Raw genomic sequence first — 8,893 nt, 5'->3', positions numbered from 1 at the left:
TACACGAAATGCTTTCAGAACGTGCGTATCAGCGTTTGTCGCCTCACCATAGTTCGATCTGTTTGTTTTATTAATTTTAGTTATTTAGTGTTAATGTTGTTTAATTTTTATTGGTGGTTTATGTTTTTTTGTGTAATGTTATTTTTATTTTTACTTTTGAACCATATTTTTTAAGTGTTTATTCTCCTGTTTATCTTGTGATGTGTGTGGGTTATAAATAAATATTATTATTATTATATTAAAGAAGGTCAATTTTACTCGATTGCTCATAAACTTGACATTTGTTTTCCGTTGTTAATTTGTTTTTTTGTGCTTAAAGCCGATAACTATGGTAAAAAACTAGTCTAGTCTTTGTGGTTGCCACCAAAGAAACTGCTACCAAAATAAGGTACTACTTCTTAGAGCAGCTGTCAAAGTGCTTTAACAAACACTTTGGTTATAAGGGTTGACTTGGGTTATCATGGGGAATAAATTAAAATATCTTGTATTTGGCTGAGAAAACCTCTTTAATTACAAGTCCTCATCAAGATAGTTCTAAATATTCTTTCAGTGTTATCTTCTATTTTCATCAAGCCTGAGATTCTGATTGCGGTTCATATTTTTTTTTTAGCTAATTTAGAAATGTAGTTGGTAAAATCACTGCATTCACCAGGAATAAGATCCGGCTGGGCAGGGTTTCAATGCTTTTTATGTCATTATTTTCATCTTTATTCATTCACCTTATTTATTTTATTATTTCTTCTGTTGAATTTGAATACTATCAATAGTGAGACGGGAAGTCGTGGTGCTCCATACCCAAGACCCGAATTCTTGTTTTTGCAAAAAATGCGAATTATTTTTATTTGACAACGCAGTCGAATTGAAGTTCAAAGAAAAGAATATCTGTATTGATTTAATTTAAAAATAGGAAGGACTCGAATTAAAATTCCCTAACAAAGATTATTTTGGTAAGATTCAAACCTTTCTCTTGATCATATTGATTGACTTTAAGCAGTTGTTTAGTAGTTGACCACTTCGAAGGAAACATGCTAATAAAAAAAGTACCAGGCTACCAATAGATTTTTGACCTATTGCATCTTCTAGCAACTAAGGTTTAAGAACCTGTAGATGTCGCCAGGTAACGTAGAATCAATATTCATATAACAGTTCATAATCATCTATTTACATAGGCTATATACAGGGCAACTTGGTTTAATTGTTGGGTGTTAGGCTACTAGCCTAGATGTATTGCTTGCCTGGTGTATTTGAGGGCTATTATACTCTGTTAGATGATACTGGTTCATCCCACTGCGTCTTTCATGACTTCCCAGTCCAATCTCAGTCAACATCAATCTAGAAGCTGTTAACTGACCTGGCAGACACTGTAGATTTGCTAAGTGAGTTCCACAGTGGAACAATGCAATTGGTTAGGAAGCTCAGCTCCTCATTCTGTAAAATTTTTGATGTAGTTTTTTGGGGGTGTCCTAATGTTTTGGCGTATTTCCACTGTGATTGAAAATGGGCTTAATAGCCTAGTATCACTGGTCATCATCTTAAATGCTATGATGTAAAAATATAATAAAATTCTTAAAAAATAAAATAACCCTTAAATTTTTAAGCAGAGGCCTTGGATAAAATTCTCAGGGAACAAGAAGATACAGCCAGGTGACACAATAGTAAAATAATGTGTTGACATTTAAAGAAATTCAGAGGAGATAGGGTAAAATTCTAGTTTAAAGAGCATTAAGTATGCTCTTTTGTAATTCAATAATTGCATCTATGGCTAGCCTAATTGCATCTTGAGCTCTTAAAGTGGCCCCAAAGGTGTTTTATATAAATTGTGAAAAAGCATCAAATGATGTTTTCACTCTCATCCTAGCTAAATTATATGGACCACTGAAAATTTTTCATGAACTCTACCCCAACCCCCTAATGTGCAAATCTATACCCTGAATTGGAATATAACCTACCATGAGTTGTTGATGGCAAAGTTTCAAATTACAAAATTCAGTGCTATTTTTGTTGATGGCATTTGAAAAACACACAGTTAAATCAAATGGTAGGAAAATGGTTTATATTTGGTTTGCCTGATAAATAAGATTTGAATTGTTATAAATAGGCCTAAGTATTTTTGGAATACCTATTCCAACAGCTTATTTATAAACCAGTGATATGTTTTTAACCACTTTTTGATACCTTTACCAATGTTGATAACTTCTTTATTTTGGTTACAAAAATGAAGTGCCTTTGGTGTCCTTCTAAGGGGTTAATATGCAGTTAGCACCAGAAGTGATTACTAAATTATGAAAGATCATAAAAAAGGTGTCAAATGATGTTTTCACTTTCATCCTAGCTAAATTATATAGTCAATTACATATAGACTATTAATTTATATAATTATATTGACTATATAATTATATAGTCAATTACTAGAAAATAAAACTTTCAAGGAAGGGTCTACAGACTAAAGAATGCCCTGGGAAGGTATTATCTCCACTCTTTCTCCCTCTAGAGGGTATTGACCTTTGAAAATCTTTGTGCTATAAAAGTGGAACCTTGCAAAATGGATCTTCTGCTTAAATGAAGTACAACTGTTTTCAGCATCATAACTTTGCTCAATCCCAATTTATAAGGTTTCAAAGATTTGTAAATGCATTTCCTAAATTTAGAAAAAAAACATTGATTTGACTTAAAATTCTGCTTGAGTAACAGAAATTGCATTTTCAGAACTAAAACCAAAGAAAATGATAACTGAAAATTAAGATTGAATGTTTTTTTGTCAAAATTTCAATAGGTCCTTCAAGTTCACCTGTCAAGTAGGCAAATTTCTAAGACTTAAAAATCAGAAGAGGGTTTATACAGAAGCTTGGCAATACATTTCCAGAGCATGTTTTTGGCCCTGGATTTATTATTGAAAGTTTAATTTTTCCTAGCCTAACCCCTTTCCAAGATAGCAAAATGTAGCTAAACTAGAATTTTACCAGGTAGTCAGAATGGACTTGTCTCAGTTAAAGATAGAGTAAATATATTGCCCAAAAGATTCTAGAACTAAGATAGCCTATAGTCATTGTGAACCCCCTACTTTTACCTTTTTATGGTCTTTTTATAGTTTTACTCTCAAACTCATCTTCTCCTTTATGGTCCTAAATATAGCCCTTGGGTATAGGTGTACACAAGACTTTAGAAAAAAAAAACATAACACAAAATTCTTAGGCCTAGCCTACTTTATAATATGTCACATATTTTATTAGGATAATCATATTATCATGTTTAGGCTACTTTCATTGTTATCTTGATCACAATATAGGTAAAATCACTTGATACAATCACATATAGGTCTCTTGGTTTTGATATGTCAAAAAACCTGTTCATGAAGAAAAGTACTGTCATAAATTTCAGTATTAAAAGTTTTATTAATTGCCAAGTTTCTTGAATTAGATCATTTTTAATCAATACCTATTGAATTCATGACTTAGAAAGCATTTAAAAAAAAATATTTTGTATATTTTTAACCACTTTTTTTTAACCCATTTCTTATGCCAAAAATAAGAAATTAGGTGTCACTTTAGGGTCCATTAAAAAGCTTTAAATTGGATTTGTGAGTGAAATGAGTATTATATTTAGAAAGAGCATAGAAAAAAGACATTGAGTTGTGTATACTCCCTTTGTCCCTATCTCAACTATGGAATCTTGTATATTTCTGCCAAAGATAGAAATGAGGCTTCAATTAGAGATAAGGAAAGTGTTAAAAAGAGATGGGCAGAATGTTCTGAGAAAGTGTTAAATCCTTATAAACTTTGAGAGAATAATACAGAAAAGAATGAAACAGTTAGTGACAATTTGGAAATGAAGGAAGATTTATTTTGGATAGAAGAGTTAATGACAATAGGCTACTAAAAGACAGTCATATAATTTTATCAAAATCCTGTGGGAGGGCAAAGTTGGAGCCAATTTTCTTAAATTAAGCAAAAATGACAATAAAAACAGAAAAATTGAGCCATATGGCAGTATAAAGGTAAAGATATGCTAATGAAAAGTTACTTTACTTGACTTAATTCTCCTGCTGAAATGCTTCTAGCATTGAGAGTGATGCTACATGGCACCTCCATTTAGACCAGTCTCTTGGAAGGATGTGGACATCCTCCTGAATATTTGCCATGGCTGAGAAGGCACCTGCCATGCCTTTCCATCTGGTTGGAGGACAACCTCTTGGGTGTTTCTGGCCATGCAGCTTGGGATCAAACAAATTATTTGTGTGGGAATGTTAGGGGGCATGTGAAGGAGATGTCTGTTCCAATATAGTGTTTGCTGGGCAAGTTGGACTGAGAAGGACGTTTGAGTAGTTAACACCAGAAGGTTCTCATTGCTAACAAAATTGTGCTAGCGTAGTCCTTCAATACAGCAAAGATGTTTTGTTTGGGCTATATTTATGGTGCTAAGCACAGACTGAGTGGCTGGCCAGGTTTCGGCTCTGTAACAAAGCACAAATCCCACTGAAGCATTGTATATGTGCTTCTTTGTCCCACACCTGATAGAAGGTTTCCTCCAAAGAGCATTTAGTCTTCCCATCACTGCTGAGGCTTTGACAATTCAGTGCATTAGATCATTGGGGATTGATCTATCATTTGATAGGATAGAGCCAATGTATGTAAATTCCTTAACAATCTCAGCTGGTTTGTCACCAACCATTAGCACTGGTGGGGGATGTGGTGAGTTACAGGTTTCAACAAACATCACTTTTGTCTTCTACCAATTAATCAACATCTCTATCTTTAAGGCTTCATCAGCAAGGATCTGTAGGGCTTCTGTGAGCTTTGATGGTGAAATGGAGACAAGAGCAAGGTCATCATCATAGTCAGCATAATCCAGGAAAGTTAAGGGTTAGGACATCCCAGGTGGCCAGGCAAAGACCACCTTGGTCAATAAGGTTCAATTGATGGTCAAATCTTGGTCTGGGGATATGCTGAGGTCTTGAAGGGTAAAAAGAAGATTGATCATCTGAGGCAAAAGCATCACTATTTGTTACACTTAGGTTCAGGTGGAGGGTCACAAGCCCAACTGACCCTAGGCCTGGGACCTGATTAGCTAAGGGAGTCTAACTATTGAATGACCCTGGAATGGGCTCTACCCACCTTGTGAGGTCAAGGCCACCCTTTGCATGGAGTGTTTAGTTAGGGCGACCCCCCATATCCAGTGGCATGTGATCTGCAGATCAAGGTCTGTTTCATTCCAGATGAGCTCCACACCACCACTGATTAGTATTAAATTACTAAAGATTATAAATAACCTATGATTGTTGAAAAAGGTACAGTAGCCTACCTACCAATTTTAGGAAAACTTTAATTAAACCCTTTTATAAGAAAGGTTACAAGAGTGAATATAGTAACTAAAGAGGCATTAGCTTAATCTATAGACAAAGTAAATTACTTAGCATGGTACTTTAGATTTAGAGATGCTGTAGATAAAGTTTTAAGACAAGAACAGTGTGGTTATATGATGGAGAGATGATGTTTTGACCAAACTTTCACTCTTAAATTAATAGTTGAGAAATTCCTGAATCATAATTGAGAAATTCCTGAATCATGAGACTCCTTTAGTCCTCAGTTTTATAGATTGTGAACAGGCATTTGATTCAGCCATTAGAAAAGTTTTAGTTTTGGTCCAATCCTTGTGTGGTATTAAATAAAAAAAACTAGTTTTTTTTTACTGAAAGTAAGGAGCGACATTAAAACTTAAAACGAACAGAAATTACTCCGAATATGAAATGGATTGTCCCCTCTGCAGTCCCTCGCTCTTTACGCTAAAGTTTTTAATTGTTTTAAAAAGTAGAATTGTGGCAAAGAGTCAAACTTTAGCATAAAGAGCAAGGGACTGCAGAGGGGACAACCCATTTCATATATGGAGTAATTTCTGTTCGTTTTAAGTTTTATTGTCGCTCCTTACTTTCAGTTAAAAAAACTAGTTTTTTTTTATTTAATTTCTGAACGGTTTTGAATTAATGCATGTTTGATTTTGGCTCTCCGCACATAAATTATTGAAATGAAATTAGTATATTAATTTTTTTTTTGGCTAAATGGCTTTCTCTTAGTTTTGATCAGACGATTTTGAGAAATAAGGAGTGGGGAAGGAGGCCTAGCTGCCCTCCAATTTTTCGGTTACTTAAAAAGGCTTCTAGAACTTTTAATTTTCAACGAACGTTTTTATTAGTAAAAAATATACGTAACTTAAGAATTAACTTACGTAACAAACTTTTATATTCTTATATTTTTATTATGTGTACGAGGGGGTTTGTACCCTCGTTAATACCTCGCTCTTTACACTAAATCGTAAGTTTTGTCCTAATTCTTTAAGAATGACCCCTGAATCAAAAAGGCCATTGAATAAATAGTTGAAATTACTAAAAATATTTTAGCATAAAGAGCAAGGTATTTATCTCCTCCTAAATACCTCGCTCTTTATGCTAAAGTATTTTTAGAACCCCTCATATGCGTAATAATTTCTGTTCGTTTTAAATTTCAATGCTATTCCTTACTTTCATTTGAAAAAACGTTTTCATGTTTATTTTTTCATTGTTTCTTTTTGTAGTAATGCCAGAAAATCCTTCACCCTTTTCATTGAATTTTTCTTCCCCCATGACATATTCCTCAAAGGAAAGATCCTCCCACAAAGCCCTCTCCCATTAACCCCCCCCCCCAAACCAAAAAATTCCCATGAAAACGTCTGTACACTTCCCAATAACCATTACTATATGTAAACACTGGTCAAAGTTTGTAACTTGCAGCCCCTCCCCCAGGGATTGTGGGGGAGTAAGTCATTCCCAAAGACATATTTATTATGGTTTTTGACTATGCGGAAAAAAATGGCTATCTTAAAATTTTAATCTGTTGACTTTTGGAAAAAAATTAGCGTGGGAGGAGGCCTATTTGCCCTCCAATTTTTTTATCACTTAAAAAGGGCACTAGACCTTTTCATTTCCGTAAGAAGGAGCCCTCTTGCGACACTCTAAGACCACCTGGTCGATACGATGACCCCTGGGGAAAAGAAAAAAAAAACAACAAACAAACAAATAAACACGCACCCGTGATTTGTCTTCTGGCAAAAAATATGAAATTCCACATTTTTTTTAGATAGGAGCTTGAAATTTTGCTATAGAGTTCTCTGATATGCCGAATGCGATAGTGTGATTTTCGTTAAGATTTTATGACTTTTAAGGGATGTTTCCCCCTTTTTCCAAAATAGGGCAAATTTTCTCAGGCTCGTAACTTTTGATGACAAAGACTAAATGAATTGAAACTTATATATTTAGAATCAGCGTGAAAATTCGATTCTTTTGATGTATATCTTTTAGCATCAAAATTCCTTTTTTTAGAGTTCCGTTTACTATTGAGCCGGGTCGCCCCTTACTACAGTTCTTTACCACGAACTGTTTGAAAAGACAATAATTCGGTATTTTGGGGCTTCTGACATTATTACTCCTTTGCGGAAGTTAGGCTCAAAATTGGAAAAGGATTATATTTTTTCTCTGGGCCCCTTCCACCTCTTAGTTCGTTTATTTTCCCGTTAGTTTTCACCTGTTTTTGCTTTATAGTTGTGTTATCTCTTAGCAATTCTTTTGTTAGTTGAGTTATGGTTGTGGTATATATATATATTTTATCGCTCGTATAGTTGTGTTATTTTCAAATTATACTTCATAATAGAGAGGCTCCAAACACCCAGCATTGTATATTAAGCTCTGAATTTGACGTTTTTTTTCTACCGTGACCAGATTCGTCCTGCGCCCTTTTCATTGAATTTTTTTCCCCCATGGCATATTTATCCAAGGAAAGATCCTCCCACATAGCCCCCTCCCTCAACCCTACCCCCAAAACCAAAAAATCCCCCCTGAAAACGTCTGTACACTTCCCAATAACCATTATTATATGTAAACACTGGTTGATGTTTGTAACTAGCAGCCCCTCCCCCAGGGACTGTGGGGGAGTAAGTCATCCCCAAATACATAGTTATTATGATTTTCGACTATGCTGAACAAAATAGCTATCTCAAAATTTTAATCCGTTGACTTTGGGAAAAAAATGAGCGTGGGAGGGGGCCTAGATGCCCTCCAATTGTTTTGGTCACTTAAAAAGGGCACTAGAACTTTTCATTTCCGTTAGAATGAGCCCTCTTGCGACATTCTAGGACCACTTGGTCGATACGATGACCCCTGGGGAAAAAAAAAACAACAAATAAACACGCACCCGTGATTTGTCTTCTGGCAAAAAAATGCAAAATTCCACATTTTTGTAGGTAGGAGCTTGAGTTCTACAATAGGGTTCGCTGATACGCTGAATCTGATGGTGTCATTTTCGTTAAGATCCTACGACTTTTAGGGGGTGTTTCCCCCTATTTTCCTAAATAAGGCAAATTTTCTCAGGCTCGTAACTTTTGATGGCTAAGACTAAACTTGATGAACTTATATATTTAAAATCAGCATTAAAATGCGATTCTTTTGATGTAGCTATTGATATCAAAATTCCATTTTCTAGAGTTTTGGTTACTATTGAGCCGGATCGCTCCTTACTACAGTTCGTTACCACGAACTGTTTGATACTAGACAAATACATCAAGTTGATTAGTACTATGCATTAGAACAATATTGCTGCTAATAAGATAAGAAGTGAGGATGTTTGCTGGTTTGGTCTTAAATAAGGAGTTCAGCAAGATTGTGCTGCATCCCCTTTTACATGAATTATTTTGATGGATCTTGCCATAAGGAATACCAAAGGCTATGGGAGAGCTTGGAACCAAACAAGAAGGTAAAAATCTCCCAGAATTAGATTGCCCAGATGATTTAAGTGTCCTAGTTAAAAATATAAGCAAAATCAGTGAATTGTTTGAGGTTTTGACAGTTCAGGGTGCTACAATAGGCTTGAAA

At 34.9% G+C, this 8,893-nt stretch overlaps 1 protein-coding gene across 3 annotated transcripts in view; it reads left to right on the top strand.

Moving 5' to 3' along the window:
- The first annotated feature begins 849 nt into the window (after positions 1-849).
- The window catches only part of LOC136031850 (ankyrin-2-like), a 350,415-nt gene continuing 342,371 nt past the window's right edge, over positions 850-8,893 (top strand). For all 3 annotated transcript variants that reach the window (XM_065711711.1, XM_065711710.1, XM_065711709.1), the window contains exon 1: positions 850-947. The gene's annotated coding sequence lies outside the window, so the exon portion shown is untranslated. The remainder of the gene's footprint in view (positions 948-8,893) is intronic.

The sequence above is a fragment of the Artemia franciscana genome, chromosome 10, assembly GCF_032884065.1.
Source record: "Artemia franciscana chromosome 10, ASM3288406v1, whole genome shotgun sequence".
In the NCBI taxonomy this organism is placed as follows: Eukaryota; Metazoa; Arthropoda; class Branchiopoda; order Anostraca; family Artemiidae; genus Artemia; species Artemia franciscana.
Note: the sequence above shows the minus strand (reverse complement) of the source record. Positions and strands in the feature narration are given on the sequence as shown.